We start from the raw sequence: 18,369 nt of genomic DNA, 5'->3' as shown, positions 1-18,369 counted from the left end.
ATACACTGCAAATCTAACTTTTGGAATTGCAAATTCAATATATAAAATATAACAGTATGAAATAAAGCTTTAGGCAAACCGTTCAGTGAGAGTAATGAATAATAAACTTAAAAAGTTAAATTGAAACATGTACAGGTCCAAAATGAACTTTAAAACCAGTGAACCTTCCTTAACTTTTGGAGAATACACTGCAAATCTTACTTTTGGAATTCCAAATTCAATATATAAAATATAACAGTATGAAATAAAACTTTAGGCGAACCGTACAGTGAGAGTAATGAATAATAAACTTAAAAAGTTAATTGAAACATAAACAGGTCCAAAATGAACTTTAAAAACAGCGAACCTTTCTTAACTTTCGGAGAATACACTGCAAATCTTACTTTTGGAATTGCAATTTCAATATATAAAATATAACAGTATGAAATAAAGCTTTAGGCGAACCGTTCAGTGAGAGTAATGAATAATAAACTTAAAAAGTTAAATTGAAACATGTACATTTCCAAAATGAACTTTAAAAACCGCGAATCTTCCCTAACTTTCGGAGAATACACTGCAAATCTTACTTTTGGATTTCCAAATTCAATAAATACAATATAACAGTATGAAATAAAGCTTTAGGCGAACCGTTCAGTGAGAGTAATGAATAATAAACTTAAAAGGTTAAATTAAAACATGTACAGGTCCAAAATGAACTTTAAAAACAGCGAACCTTCCTTAACTTTCGGAGAATTTAACGCAAAACTTACTTTTGGAATTCCAAATTCAATATATAAAATATAACAGTATGAAATAAAGCTTTAGGCGAACCGTTCAGTGAGAGTAATGAATAATAAACTTAAAAAGTTAAATTGAAACATGTACATTTCCAAAATGAACTTTAAAAACAGCGAATCTTCCCTAACTTTCGGAGAATACACTGCAAATCTTACTTTTGGAATTGCAATTTCAATATATAAAATATAACAGTATGAAATAAAGCTTTAGGCGAACCGTTCAGTGAGAGTAATGAATAATAAACTTAAAAAGTTAAATTGAAACATGTACATTTCCAAAATGAACTTTAAAAACCGCGAATCTTCCCTAACTTTCGGAGAATACACTGCAAATCTTACTTTTGGATTTCCAAATTCAATAAATACAATATAACAGTATGAAATAAAGCTTTAGGCGAACCGTTCAGTGAGAGTAATGAATAATAAACTTAAAAGGTTAAATTAAAACATGTACAGGTCCAAAATGAACTTTAAAAACAGCGAACCTTCCCTAACTTTCGGAGAATTTAACGCAAAACTTACTTTTGGAATTCCAAATTCAATATATAAAATATAACAGTATGAAATAAAGCTTTAGGCGAACCGTTCAGTGAGAGTAATGAATAATAAACTTAAAAAGTTAAATTGAAACATGTACATTTCCAAAATGAACTTTAAAAACAGCGAATCTTCCCTAACTTTCGGAGAATACACTGCAAATCTTACTTTTGGATTTCCAAATTCAATAAATAAAATATAACAGTATGAAATAAAGCTTTAGGCGAACCGTTCAGTGAGAGTAATGAATAATAAACTTAAAAGGTTAAATTAAAACATGTACAGGTCCAAAATGAACTTTAAAAACAGCGAACCTTCCCTAACTTTCGGAGAATTTTACGCAAAACTTACTTTTGGAATTCCAAATTCAATATATAAAATATAACAGTATGAAATAAAGCTTTAGGCGAACCACTCAGTTAGAGTAATGAATAATAAACTTAAAAAGTTAAATTGAAACATGTAAAGGTCCAAAATGAACTTTAAAAACAGCGAACCTTCCTTAACTTTCGGAGAATACACTGCAAATCTTACTTTTGGAATTGCAAATTCAATATATAAAATATAGCAGTATGAAATAAAGCTTTAGGCGAACCGTTCAGTTAGAGTAATGAATAATAAACTTAAAAGGTTAAATTGAAACATGTACAGGTCCAAAATGAACTTTAAAAACAGCGAACCTTCCCTAACTTTCGGAGAATTCAACGCAAATCTTACTTTTGGAATTCCAAATTCAATATAAAAAATATAACAGTATGAAATAAAGCTTTAGGCAAACCGTTCAGTGAGAGTAATGAATAATAAACTTAAAAAGTTAAATTGAAACATGTAAAGGTCCAAAATGAACTTTAAAAACAGCGAACCTTCCTTAACTTTCGGAGAATACACTGCAAATCTTACTTTTGGAATTGCAAATTCAATATATAAAATATAGCAGTATGAAATAAAGCTTTAGGCGAACCGTTCAGTTAGAGTAATGAATAATAAACTTAAAAGGTTAAATTGAAACATGTACAGGTCCAAAATGAACTTTAAAAACAGCGAACCTTCCCTAACTTTCGGAGAATTCAACGCAAATCTTACTTTTGGAATTCCAAATTCAATATAAAAAATATAACAGTATGAAATAAAGCTTTAGGCAAACCGTTCAGTGAGAGTAATGAATAATAAACTTAAAAGGTTAAATTAAAACATGTACAGGTCCAAAATGAACTTTAAAAACAGCGAACCTTCCCTAACTTTCGGAGAATTTAACGCAAAACTTACTTTTGGAATTCCAAATTCAATATATAAAATATAACAGTATGAAATAAAGCTTTAGGCGAACCGTTCAGTTAGAGTAATGAATAATAAACTTAAAAGGTTAAATTGAAACATGTACAGGTCCAAAATGAACTTTAAAAACAGCGAACCTTCCTTAATTAACTTTCGGAGAATACACTGCAAATCTTACTTTTGGAATTCCAAATTAAATATAAAAAATATAACAGTATGAAATAAAGCTTTAGGCGAACCGTTCAGTGAGAGTAATGAATAATAAACTTAAAAAGTTAAATTGAAACATAAACAGGTCCAAAATGAACTTTAAAAACAGCGAACCTTCCTTAACTTTCGGAGAATACACTGCAAATCTTACTTTTGGAATTGCAAATTCAATATATAAAATATAACAGTATGAAATAAAGCTTTAGGCGAACCGTTCAGTGAGAGTAATGAATAATAAACTTAAAAAGTTAAATTGAAACATGTACAGGCCAAAATGAACTTTAAAAACAGTGAACCTTCCCTAACTTTCGGAGAATTCAACGCAAATCTTACTTTTGGAATTCCAAATTGAATATAAAAAATATAACAGTATGAAATAAAGCTTTAGGCGAACCACTCAGTGAGAGTAATGAATAATAAACTTAAAAAGTTAAATTGAAACATGTACAGGTCCAAAATGAACTTTAAAAACAGCGAATCTTCCCTAACTTTCGGAGAATACACTGCAAATCTTACTTTTGGAATTCCAAATTCAATAAATAAAATATAACTGTATGAAATAAAGCTTTAGGCGAACCGTTCAGTGAGAGTAATGAATAATAAACTTAAAAGGTTAAATTGAAACATGTACAGGTCCAAAATGAACTTTAAAAACAGCGAACCTTCCCTAACTTTCGGAGAATTCAACGCAAAACTTACTTTTGGAATTCCAAATTCAATATATAAAATATAACAGTATGAAATAAAGCTTTAGGCGAACCCTTCAGTTAGAGTAATGAATAATAAACTTAAAAAGTTAAATTGAAACAAGTAAAGGTCCAAAATGAAGTTTAAAAACAGCGAACCTTCCTTAACTTTCGGATAATACACTGCAAATCTTACTTTTGGAATTGCAAATTCAATATATAAAATATAACAGTATGAAATAAAGCTTTAGGTGAACCGTTCAGTGAGAGTAATGAATAATAAACTTAAAAAGTTAAATTGAAACATGTACAGGTCCAAAATGAACTTTAAAAACAGCGAACCTTCCTTAACTTTCGGAGAATACATTGCAAATCTTACTTTTGGAATTCCAAATTCAATATATAAAATATAACAGTATGAAATAAAGCTTTAGGCGAACCGTTCTGTGAGAGTAATGAATAATAAACTTAAAAAGTTAAATTGAAACATAAACAGGTCCAAAATGAACTTTAAAAACAGCGAACCTTCCTTAACTGTCGGAGAGTGCACTGCAAATCTAACTTTTGGAATTGCAAATTCAATATATAAAATATAACAGTATGAAATAAAGCTTTAGGCGAACCGTTCAGTGAGAGTAATGAATAATAAACTTAAAAAAGTTAAATTGAAACATGTACAGGTCCAAAATGAACTTTAAAAACAGCGAACCTTCCTTAACTTTCGGAGAATACACTAAAAATCTTGCTTTTGGAATTCCAAATTCAATATATAAAATAAAACAGTATGATATAAGGCTTTAGGCAAACACTCAGTGAGAGTAATTAATAATAAACTTAAAAAGTTAAATTGAAACATGTATAGGTCCAAAATGAACTTTAAAAACAGTGAACCTTCCTTAACTTTCGGAGAATACACTGCAAATCTTACTTTTGGAATTCCAAATTAAATATATAAAATATAACAGTATGAAATAAAGCTTTAGGCGAACCGTTCAGTGAGAGTAATGAATAATAAACTTAAAAAGTTAAATTGAAACATGTACAGGTCCAAAATGAACTTTAAAAACAGCGAACCTTCCCTAACTTTCGGAGAATTCAACGCAAATCTTACTTTTGGAATTCCAAATTCAATATATAAAATATAACAGTATGAAATAAAGCTTTAGGCAAACCACTCAGTTAGAGTAATGAATAATAAACTTAAAAGGTTAAATTGAAACATGTACAGGTCCAAAATGAACTTTAAAAACAGCGAACCTTCCTTAACTTTCGGAGAATACACTGAAAATCTTGCTTTTGGAATTCCAAATTCAATATATAAAATAAAACAGTATGATATAAGGCTTTAGGCAAACACTCAGTGAGAGTAATTAATAATAAACTTAAAAAGTTAAATTGAAACATGTACAGGACCAAAATGAACTTTAAAACCAGTGAACCTTCCTTAACTTTTGGAGAATACACTGCAAATCTTACTTTTGGAATTGCAAATTCAATATATAAAATATAAAAGTATGAAATAAAGCTTTAGGTGAACCGTTCAGTGAGAGTAATGAATAATAAACTTAAAAAGTTAAATTGAAACATGTACAGGTCCAAAATGAACTTTAAAAACAGCGAACCTTCCTTAACTTTCGGAGAATACATTGCAAATCTTACTTTTGGAATTCCAAATTCAATATATAAAATATAACAGTATGAAATAAAGCTTTAGGCGAACCGTTCTGTGAGAGTAATGAATAATAAACTTAAAAAGTTAAATTGAAACATAAACAGGTCCAAAATGAACTTTAAAAACAGCGAACCTTCCTTAACTGTCGGAGAGTGCACTGCAAATCTAACTTTTGGAATTGCAAATTCAATATATAAAATATAACAGTATGAAATAAAGCTTTAGGCAAACACTCAGTGAGAGTAATTAATAATAAACTTAAAAAGTTAAATTGAAACATGTACAGGTCCAAAATGAACTTTAAAACCAGTGAAACTTCCTTAACTTTTGGAGAATACACTGCAAATCTTACTTTTGGAATTCCAAATTCAATATATAAAATATAACAGTATGAAATAAAGCTTTAGGCGAACCGTACAGTGAGAGTAATGAATAATAAACTTAAAAAGTTAATTGAAACATAAACAGGTCCAAAATGAACTTTAAAAACAGCGAACCTTTCTTAACTTTCGGAGAATACACTGCAAATCTTACTTTTGGAATTGCAAATTCAATATATAAAATATAACAGTATGAAATAAAGCTTTAGGCGAACCGTTCAGTGAGAGTAATGAATAATAAACTTAAAAAGTTAAATTGAAACATGTACATTTCCAAAATGAACTTTAAAAACAGCGAATCTTCCCTAACTTTCGGAGAATACACTGCAAATCTTACTTTTGGATTTCCAAATTCAATAAATAAAATATAACAGTATGAAATAAAGCTTTAGGCGAACCGTTCAGTGAGAGTAATGAATAATAAACTTAAAAGGTTAAATTAAAACATGTACAGGTCCAAAATGAACTTTAAAAACAGCGAACCTTCCCTAACTTTCGGAGAATTTAACGCAAAACTTACTTTTGGAATTCCAAATTCAATATATAAAATATAACAGTATGAAATAAAGCTTTAGGCGAACCACTCAGTTAGAGTAATGAATAATAAACTTAAAAAGTTAAATTGAAACATGTAAAGGTCCAAAATGAACTTTAAAAACAGCGAACCTTCCTTAACTTTCGGAGAATACACTGCAAATCTTACTTTTGGAATTGCAAATTCAATATATAAAATATAACAGTATGAAATAAAGCTTTAGGCGAACCGTTCAGTTAGAGTAATGAATAATAAACTTAAAAGGTTAAATTGAAACATGTACAGGTCCAAAATGAACTTTAAAAACAGCGAACCTTCCCTAACTTTCGGAGAATTCAACGCAAATCTTACTTTTGGAATTCCAAATTCAATATATAAAATATAACAGTATGAAATAAAGCTTTAGGCAAACCGTTCAGTGAGAGTAATGAATAATAAACTTAAAAGGTTAAATTAAAACATGTACAGGTCCAAAATGAACTTTAAAAACAGCGAACCTTCCCTAACTTTCGGAGAATTTAACGCAAAACTTACTTTTGGAATTCCAAATTCAATATATAAAATATAACAGTATGAAATAAAGCTTTAGGCGAACCACTCAGTTAGAGTAATGAATAATAAACTTAAAAAGTTAAATTGAAACATGTACAGGTCCAAAATGAACTTTAAAAACAGCAAACCTTCCTTAACTTTCGGAGAATACACTGCAAATCTTACTTTTGGAATTCCAAAGTAAATATATAAAATATAACAGTATGAAATAAAGCTTTAGGCGAACCGTTCAGTTAGAGTAATGAATAATAAACTTAAAAGGTTAAATTGAAACATGTACAGCTCCAAAATGAACTTTAAAAACAGCGAACCTTCCCTAACTTTCGGAGAATTCAACGCAAATCTTACTTTTGGAATTCCAAATTCAATATATAAAATATAACAGTATGAAATAAAGCTTTAGGCAAACCGTTCAGTGAGAGTAATGAATAATAAACTTAAAATGTTAAATTGAAACATGTACAGGTCCAAAATGAACTTTAAAAACAGTGAACCTTCCTTAACTTTCGGAGAATACACTGCAAATCTTACTTTTGGAATTCCAAATTCAATAAATAAAATATAAGAGTATGAAATAAAGCTTTAGGCGAACCGTTCAGTTAGAGTAATGAATAATAAACTTAAAAGGTTAAATTGAAACAGGTACAGGTCCAAAATGAACTTTAAAAACAGCGAACCTTCCTTAACTTTCGGAGAATACACTGCAAATCTTACTTTTGGAATTGCAAATTCAATATATAAAATATAACAGTATGAAATAAAGCTTTAGGCGAACCGTTCAGTGAGAGTAATGAATAATAAACTTAAAAAGTTAAATTGAAACATGTACAGGCCAAAATGAACTTTAAAAACAGTGAACCTTCCCTAACTTTCGGAGAATTCAACGCAAATCTTACTTTTGGAATTCCAAATTGAATATAAAAAATATAACAGTATGAAATAAAGCTTTAGGCGAACCACTCAGTGAGAGTAATGAATAATAAACTTAAAAAGTTAAATTGAAACATGTACAGGTCCAAAATGAACTTTAAAAACAGCCAATCTTCCCTAACTTTCGGAGAATACACTGCAAAACTTACTTTTGGAATTCCAAATTCAATATATAAAATATAACAGTATGAAATAAAGCTTTAGGCGAACCACTCAGTTAGAGTAATGAATAATAAACTTAAAAAGTTAAATTGAAACATGTACAGGTCCAAAATGAACTTTAAAAACAGCAAACCTTCCTTAACTTTCGGAGAATACACTGCAAATCTTACTTTTGGAATTCCAAAGTAAATATATAAAATATAACAGTATGAAATAAAGCTTTAGGCGAACCGTTCAGTTAGAGTAATGAATAATAAACTTAAAAGGTTAAATTGAAACATGTACAGCTCCAAAATGAACTTTAAAAACAGCGAACCTTCCCTAACTTTCGGAGAATTCAACGCAAATCTTACTTTTGGAATTCCAAATTCAATATATAAAATATAACAGTATGAAATAAAGCTTTAGGCAAACCGTTCAGTGAGAGTAATGAATAATAAACTTAAAATGTTAAATTGAAACATGTACAGGTCCAAAATGAACTTTAAAAACAGTGAACCTTCCTTAACTTTCGGAGAATACACTGCAAATCTTACTTTTGGAATTCCAAATTCAATAAATAAAATATAAGAGTATGAAATAAAGCTTTAGGCGAACCGTTCAGTTAGAGTAATGAATAATAAACTTAAAAGGTTAAATTGAAACAGGTACAGGTCCAAAATGAACTTTAAAAACAGCGAACCTTCCTTAACTTTCGGAGAATACACTGCAAATCTTACTTTTGGAATTGCAAATTCAATATATAAAATATAACAGTATGAAATAAAGCTTTAGGCGAACCGTTCAGTGAGAGTAATGAATAATAAACTTAAAAAGTTAAATTGAAACATGTACAGGCCAAAATGAACTTTAAAAACAGTGAACCTTCCCTAACTTTCGGAGAATTCAACGCAAATCTTACTTTTGGAATTCCAAATTGAATATAAAAAATATAACAGTATGAAATAAAGCTTTAGGCGAACCACTCAGTGAGAGTAATGAATAATAAACTTAAAAAGTTAAATTGAAACATGTACAGGTCCAAAATGAACTTTAAAAACAGCCAATCTTCCCTAACTTTCGGAGAATACACTGCAAATCTTACTTTTGGAATTCCAAATTCAATAAATAAAATATAACTGTATGAAATAAAGCTTTAGGCGAACCGTTCAGTGAGAGTAATGAATAATAAACTTAAAAGGTTAAATTGAAACATGTACAGGTCCAAAATGAACTTTAAAAACAGCGAACCTTCCCTAACTTTCGGAGAATTCAACGCAAAACTTACTTTTGGAATTCCAAATTCAATATATAAAATATAACAGTATGAAATAAAGCTTTAGGCGAACCACTCAGTTAAGAGTAATGAATAATAAACTTAAAAAGTTAAATTGAAACAAGTAAAGGTCCAAAATGAACTTTAAAAACAGCGAACCTTCCTTAACTTTCGGATAATACACTGCAAATCTTACTTTTGGAATTGCAAATTCAATATATAAAATATAACAGTATGAAATAAAGCTTTAGGTGAACCGTTCAGTGAGAGTAATGAATAATAAACTTAAAAAGTTAAATTGAAACATGTACAGGTCCAAAATGAACTTTAAAAACAGCGAACCTTCCTTAACTTTCGGAGAATACATTGCAAATCTTACTTTTGGAATTCCAAATTCAATATATAAAATATAAGAGTATGAAATAAAGCTTTAGGCGAACCGTTCAGTTAGAGTAATGAATAATAAACTTAAAAGGTTAAATTGAAACATGTACAGGTCCAAAATGAACTTTAAAAACAGCGAACCTTCCTTAACTTTCGGAGAATACACTGCAAATCTAACTTTTGGAATTGCAAATTCAATATATAAAATATAACAGTATGAAATAAAGCTTTAGGCAAACCGTTCAGTGAAAGTAATGAATAATAAACTTAAAAAGTTAAATTGAAACATGTACAGTTCCAAAATGAACTTTAAAAACAGCGAATCTTCCCTAACTTTCGGAGAATACACTGCAAATCTTACTTTTGGATTTCCAAATTCAATAAATAAAATATAACAGTATGAAATAAAGCTTTAGGCGAACCGTTCAGTGAGAGTAATGAATAATAAACTTAAAAGGTTAAATTAAAACATGTACAGGTCCAAAATGAACTTTAAAAACAGCGAACCTTCCCTAACTTTCGGAGAATTTAACGCAAAACTTACTTTTGGAATTCCAAATTCAATATATAAAATATAACAGTATGAAATAAAGCTTTAGGCGAACCACTCAGTTAGAGTAATGAATAATAAACTTAAAAAGTTAAATTGAAACATGTAAAGGTCCAAAATGAACTTTAAAAACAGCGAACCTTCCTTAACTTTCGGAGAATACACTGCAAATCTTACTTTTGGAATTGCAAATTCAATATATAAAATATAACAGTATGAAATAAAGCTTTAGGCGAACCGTTCAGTTAGAGTAATGAATAATAAACTTAAAAGGTTAAATTGAAACATGTACAGGTCCAAAATGAACTTTAAAAACAGCGAACCTTTCCTAACTTTCGGAGAATTCAACGCAAATCTTACTTTTGGAATTCCAAATTCAATATATAAAATATAACAGTATGAAATAAAGCTTTAGGCAAACCGTTCAGTGAGAGTAATGAATAATAAACTTAAAAGGTTAAATTAAAACATGTACAGGTCCAAAATGAACTTTAAAAACAGCGAACCTTCCCTAACTTTCGGAGAATTTAACGCAAAACTTACTTTTGGACTTCCAAATTCAATATATAAAATATAACAGTATGAAATAAAGCTTTAGGCGAACCACTCAGTTAGAGTAATGAATAATAAACTTAAAAAGTTAAATTGAAACATGTACAGGTCCAAAATGAACTTTAAAAACAGCGAACCTTCCTTAACTTTCGGAGAATACACTGCAAATCTAACTTTTGGAATTGCAAATTCAATATATAAAATATAACAGTATGAAATAAAGCTTTAGGGGAACCGTTCAGTTAGAGTAATGAATAATAAACTTAAAAGGTTAAATTGAAACATGTACAGGTCCAAAATGAACTTTAAAAACAGCGAACCTTCCTTAACTTTCGGAGAATACACTGCAAATCTAACTTTTGGAATTGCAAATTCAATATATAAAATATAACAGTATGAAATAAAGCTTTAGGCGAACCGTTCAGTGAGAGTAATGAATAATAAACTTAAAAAGTTAAATTGAAACATAAACAGGTCCAAAATGAACTTTAAAAACAGCGAACCTTCCCTAACTTTCGGAGAATTCAACGCAAATCTTACTTTTGGAATTCCAAATTCAATATATAAAATATAACAGTATGAAATAAAGCTTTAGGCAAACCACTCAGTTAGAGTAATGAATAATAAACTTAAAAGGTTAAATTGAAACATGTACAGGTCCAAAATGAACTTTAAAAACAGCGAACCTTCCTTAACTTTCGGAGAATACACTGCAAATCTAACTTTTGGAATTGCAAATTCAATATATAAAATATAACAGTATGAAATAAAGCTTTAGGCAAACCGTTCAGTGAAAGTAATGAATAATAAACTTAAAAAGTTAAATTGAAACATGTACAGGTCCAAAATGAACTTTAAAAACAGCGAACCTTCCTTAACTTTCGGAGAATACACTGAAAATCTTGCTTTTGGAATTCCAAATTCAATATATAAAATAAAACAGTATGATATAAGGCTTTAGGCAAACACTGAGTGAGAGTAATTAATAATAAACTTAAAAAGTTAAATTGAAACATGTACAGGTCCAAAATGAACTTTAAAACCAGTGAACCTTCCTTAACTTTTGGAGAATACACTGCAAATCTTACTTTTGGAATTCCAAATTCAATATATAAAATATAACAGTATGAAATAAAGCTTTAGGCGAACCGTACAGTGAGAGTAATGAATAATAAACTTAAAAAGTTAATTGAAACATAAACAGGTCCAAAATGAACTTTAAAAACAGCGAACCTTTCTTAACTTTCGGAGAATACACTGCAAATCTTACTTTTGGAATTGCAAATTCAATATATAAAATATAACAGTATGAAATAAAGCTTTAGGCGAACCGTTCAGTGAGAGTAATGAATAATAAACTTAAAAAGTTAAATTGAAACATGTACATTTCCAAAATGAACTTTAAAAACAGCGAATCTTCCCTAACTTTCGGAGAATACACTGCAAATCTTACTTTTGGATTTCCAAATTCAATAAATAAAATATAACAGTATGAAATAAAGCTTTAGGCGAACCGTTCAGTGAGAGTAATGAATAATAAACTTAAAAGGTTAAATTAAAACATGTACAGGTCCAAAATGAACTTTAAAAACAGCGAACCTTCCCTAACTTTCGGAGAATTTAACGCAAAACTTACTTTTGGAATTCCAAATTCAATATATAAAATATAACAGTATGAAATAAAGCTTTAGGCGAACCACTCAGTTAGAGTAATGAATAATAAACTTAAAAAGTTAAATTGAAACATGTAAAGGTCCAAAATGAACTTTAAAAACAGCGAACCTTCCTTAACTTTCGGAGAATACACTGCAAATCTTACTTTTGGAATTGCAAATTCAATATATAAAATATAACAGTATGAAATAAAGCTTTAGGCGAACCGTTCAGTTAGAGTAATGAATAATAAACTTAAAAGGTTAAATTGAAACATGTACAGGTCCAAAATGAACTTTAAAAACAGCGAACCTTCCCTAACTTTCGGAGAATTCAACGCAAATCTTACTTTTGGAATTCCAAATTCAATATATAAAATATAACAGTATGAAATAAAGCTTTAGGCAAACCGTTCAGTGAGAGTAATGAATAATAAACTTAAAAGGTTAAATTAAAACATGTACAGGTCCAAAATGAACTTTAAAAACAGCGAACCTTCCTTAACTTTCGGAGAATACACTGCAAATCTAACTTTTGGAATTGCAAATTCAATATATAAAATATAACAGTATGAAATAAAGCTTTAGGCAAACCGTTCAGTGAAAGTAATGAATAATAAACTTAAAAAGTTAAATTGAAACATGTACAGGTCCAAAATGAACTTTAAAAACAGCGAATCTTCCCTAACTTTCGGAGAATACACTGCAAATCTTACTTTTGGATTTCCAAATTCAATAAATAAAATATAACAGTATGAAATAAAGCTTTAGGCGAACCGTTCAGTGAGAGTAATGAATAATAAACTTAAAAGGTTAAATTAAAACATGTACAGGTCCAAAATGAACTTTAAAAACAGCGAACCTTCCCTAACTTTCGGAGAATTTAACGCAAAACTTACTTTTGGAATTCCAAATTCAATATATAAAATATAACAGTATGAAATAAAGCTTTAGGCGAACCACTCAGTTAGAGTAATGAATAATAAACTTAAAAAGTTAAATTGAAACATGTAAAGGTCCAAAATGAACTTTAAAAACAGCGAACCTTCCTTAACTTTCGGAGAATACACTGCAAATCTTACTTTTGGAATTGCAAATTCAATATATAAAATATAACAGTATGAAATAAAGCTTTAGGCGAACCGTTCAGTTAGAGTAATGAATAATAAACTTAAAAGGTTAAATTGAAACATGTACAGGTCCAAAATGAACTTTAAAAACAGCGAACCTTTCCTAACTTTCGGAGAATTCAACGCAAATCTTACTTTTGGAATTCCAAATTCAATATATAAAATATAACAGTATGAAATAAAGCTTTAGGCAAACCGTTCAGTGAGAGTAATGAATAATAAACTTAAAAGGTTAAATTAAAACATGTACAGGTCCAAAATGAACTTTAAAAACAGCGAACCTTCCCTAACTTTCGGAGAATTTAACGCAAAACTTACTTTTGGACTTCCAAATTCAATATATAAAATATAACAGTATGAAATAAAGCTTTAGGCGAACCACTCAGTTAGAGTAATGAATAATAAACTTAAAAAGTTAAATTGAAACATGTACAGGTCCAAAATGAACTTTAAAAACAGCGAACCTTCCTTAACTTTCGGAGAATACACTGCAAATCTAACTTTTGGAATTGCAAATTCAATATATAAAATATAACAGTATGAAATAAAGCTTTAGGCGAACCGTTCAGTTAGAGTAATGAATAATAAACTTAAAAGGTTAAATTGAAACATGTACAGGTCCAAAATGAACTTTAAAAACAGCGAACCTTCCTTAACTTTCGGAGAATACACTGCAAATCTAACTTTTGGAATTGCAAATTCAATATATAAAATATAACAGTATGAAATAAAGCTTTAGGCGAACCGTTCAGTGAGAGTAATGAATAATAAACTTAAAAAGTTAAATTGAAACATAAACAGGTCCAAAATGAACTTTAAAAACAGCGAACCTTCCCTAACTTTCGGAGAATTCAACGCAAATCTTACTTTTGGAATTCCAAATTCAATATATAAAATATAACAGTATGAAATAAAGCTTTAGGCAAACCACTCAGTTAGAGTAATGAATAATAAACTTAAAAGGTTAAATTGAAACATGTACAGGTCCAAAATGAACTTTAAAAACAGCGAACCTTCCTTAACTTTCGGAGAATACACTGCAAATCTAACTTTTGGAATTGCAAATTCAATATATAAAATATAACAGTATGAAATAAAGCTTTAGGCAAACCGTTCAGTGAAAGTAATGAATAATAAACTTAAAAAGTTAAATTGAAACATGTACAGGTCCAAAATGAACTTTAAAAACAGCGAACCTTCCTTAACTTTCGGAGAATACACTGAAAATCTTGCTTTTGGAATTCCAAATTCAATATATAAAATAAAACAGTATGATATAAGGCTTTAGGCAAACACTCAGTGAGAGTAATTAATAATAAACTTAAAAAGTTAAATTGAAACATGTACAGGTCCAAAATGAACTTTAAAACCAGTGAACCTTCCTTAACTTTTGGAGAATACACTGCAAATCTTACTTTTGGAATTCCAAATTCAATATATAAAATATAACAGTATGAAATAAAGCTTTAGGCGAACCGTACAGTGAGAGTAATGAATAATAAACTTAAAAAGTTAATTGAAACATAAACAGGTCCAAAATGAACTTTAAAAACAGCGAACCTTTCTTAACTTTCGGAGAATACACTGCAAATCTTACTTTTGGAATTGCAAATTCAATATATAAAATATAACAGTATGAAATAAAGCTTTAGGCAAACCGTTCAGTGAAAGTAATGAATAATAAACTTAAAAAGTTAAATTGAAACATGTACAGTTCCAAAATGAACTTTAAAAACAGCGAATCTTCCCTAACTTTCGGAGAATACACTGCAAATCTTACTTTTGGATTTCCAAATTCAATAAATAAAATATAACAGTATGAAATAAAGCTTTAGGCGAACCGTTCAGTGAGAGTAATGAATAATAAACTTAAAAGGTTAAATTAAAACATGTACAGGTCCAAAATGAACTTTAAAAACAGCGAACCTTCCCTAACTTTCGGAGAATTTAACGCAAAACTTACTTTTGGAATTCCAAATTCAATATATAAAATATAACAGTATGAAATAAAGCTTTAGGCGAACCACTCAGTTAGAGTAATGAATAATAAACTTAAAAAGTTAAATTGAAACATGTAAAGGTCCAAAATGAACTTTAAAAACAGCGAACCTTCCTTAACTTTCGGAGAATACACTGCAAATCTTACTTTTGGAATTGCAAATTCAATATATAAAATATAACAGTATGAAATAAAGCTTTAGGCGAACCGTTCAGTTAGAGTAATGAATAATAAACTTAAAAGGTTAAATTGAAACATGTACAGGTCCAAAATGAACTTTAAAAACAGCGAACCTTTCCTAACTTTCGGAGAATTCAACGCAAATCTTACTTTTGGAATTCCAAATTCAATATATAAAATATAACAGTATGAAATAAAGCTTTAGGCAAACCGTTCAGTGAGAGTAATGAATAATAAACTTAAAAGGTTAAATTAAAACATGTACAGGTCCAAAATGAACTTTAAAAACAGCGAACCTTCCCTAACTTTCGGAGAATTTAACGCAAAACTTACTTTTGGACTTCCAAATTCAATATATAAAATATAACAGTATGAAATAAAGCTTTAGGCGAACCACTCAGTTAGAGTAATGAATAATAAACTTAAAAAGTTAAATTGAAACATGTACAGGTCCAAAATGAACTTTAAAAACAGCGAACCTTCCTTAACTTTCGGAGAATACACTGCAAATCTAACTTTTGGAATTGCAAATTCAATATATAAAATATAACAGTATGAAATAAAGCTTTAGGGGAACCGTTCAGTTAGAGTAATGAATAATAAACTTAAAAGGTTAAATTGAAACATGTACAGGTCCAAAATGAACTTTAAAAACAGCGAACCTTCCTTAACTTTCGGAGAATACACTGCAAATCTAACTTTTGGAATTGCAAATTCAATATATAAAATATAACAGTATGAAATAAAGCTTTAGGCGAACCGTTCAGTGAGAGTAATGAATAATAAACTTAAAAAGTTAAATTGAAACATAAACAGGTCCAAAATGAACTTTAAAAACAGCGAACCTTCCCTAACTTTCGGAGAATTCAACGCAAATCTTACTTTTGGAATTCCAAATTCAATATATAAAATATAACAGTATGAAATAAAGCTTTAGGCAAACCACTCAGTTAGAGTAATGAATAATAAACTTAAAAGGTTAAATTGAAACATGTACAGGTCCAAAATGAACTTTAAAAACAGCGAACCTTCCTTAACTTTCGGAGAATACACTGCAAATCTAACTTTTGGAATTGCAAATTCAATATATAAAATATAACAGTATGAAATAAAGCTTTAGGCAAACCGTTCAGTGAAAGTAATGAATAATAAACTTAAAAAGTTAAATTGAAACATGTACAGGTCCAAAATGAACTTTAAAAACAGCGAACCTTCCTTAACTTTCGGAGAATACACTGAAAATCTTGCTTTTGGAATTCCAAATTCAATATATAAAATAAAACAGTATGATATAAGGCTTTAGGCAAACACTGAGTGAGAGTAATTAATAATAAACTTAAAAAGTTAAATTGAAACATGTACAGGTCCAAAATGAACTTTAAAACCAGTGAACCTTCCTTAACTTTTGGAGAATACACTGCAAATCTTACTTTTGGAATTCCAAATTCAATATATAAAATATAACAGTATGAAATAAAGCTTTAGGCGAACCGTACAGTGAGAGTAATGAATAATAAACTTAAAAAGTTAATTGAAACATAAACAGGTCCAAAATGAACTTTAAAAACAGCGAACCTTTCTTAACTTTCGGAGAATACACTGCAAATCTTACTTTTGGAATTGCAAATTCAATATATAAAATATAACAGTATGAAATAAAGCTTTAGGCGAACCGTTCAGTGAGAGTAATGAATAATAAACTTAAAAAGTTAAATTGAAACATGTACATTTCCAAAATGAACTTTAAAAACAGCGAATCTTCCCTAACTTTCGGAGAATACACTGCAAATCTTACTTTTGGATTTCCAAATTCAATAAATAAAATATAACAGTATGAAATAAAGCTTTAGGCGAACCGTTCAGTGAGAGTAATGAATAATAAACTTAAAAGGTTAAATTAAAACATGTACAGGTCCAAAATGAACTTTAAAAACAGCGAACCTTCCCTAACTTTCGGAGAATTTAACGCAAAACTTACTTTTGGAATTCCAAATTCAATATATAAAATATAACAGTATGAAATAAAGCTTTAGGCGAACCACTCAGTTAGAGTAATGAATAATAAACTTAAAAAGTTAAATTGAAACATGTAAAGGTCCAAAATGAACTTTAAAAACAGCGAACCTTCCTTAACTTTCGGAGAATACACTGCAAATCTTACTTTTGGAATTGCAAATTCAATATATAAAATATAACAGTATGAAATAAAGCTTTAGGCGAACCGTTCAGTTAGAGTAATGAATAATAAACTTAAAAGGTTAAATTGAAACATGTACAGGTCCAAAATGAACTTTAAAAACAGCGAACCTTCCCTAACTTTCGAAGAATTCAACGCAAATCTTACTTTTGGAATTCCAAATTCAATATATAAAATATAACAGTATGAAATAAAGCTTTAGGCAAACCGTTCAGTGAGAGTAATGAATAATAAACTTAAAAGGTTAAATTAAAACATGTACAGGTCCAAAATGAACTTTAAAAACAGCGAACCTTCCTTAACTTTCGGAGAATACACTGCAAATCTAACTTTTGGAATTGCAAATTCAATATATAAAATATAACAGTATGAAATAAAGCTTTAGGCAAACCGTTCAGTGAAAGTAATGAATAATAAACTTAAAAAGTTAAATTGAAACATGTACAGGTCCAAAATGAACTTTAAAAACAGCGAATCTTCCCTAACTTTCGGAGAATACACTGCAAATCTTACTTTTGGATTTCCAAATTCAATAAATAAAATATAACAGTATGAAATAAAGCTTTAGGCGAACCGTTCAGTGAGAGTAATGAATAATAAACTTAAAAGGTTAAATTAAAACATGTACAGGTCCAAAATGAACTTTAAAAACAGCGAACCTTCCCTAACTTTCGGAGAATTTAACGCAAAACTTACTTTTGGAATTCCAAATTCAATATATAAAATATAACAGTATGAAATAAAGCTTTAGGCGA

This window comes from Leiobunum rupestre, chromosome 3 (genome assembly GCF_980474605.1).
Source record: "Leiobunum rupestre chromosome 3, qqLeiRupe1.1.hap1, whole genome shotgun sequence".
In the NCBI taxonomy this organism is placed as follows: domain Eukaryota; kingdom Metazoa; phylum Arthropoda; class Arachnida; order Opiliones; family Sclerosomatidae; genus Leiobunum; species Leiobunum rupestre.
This window is presented reverse-complemented; position numbering follows the sequence as displayed.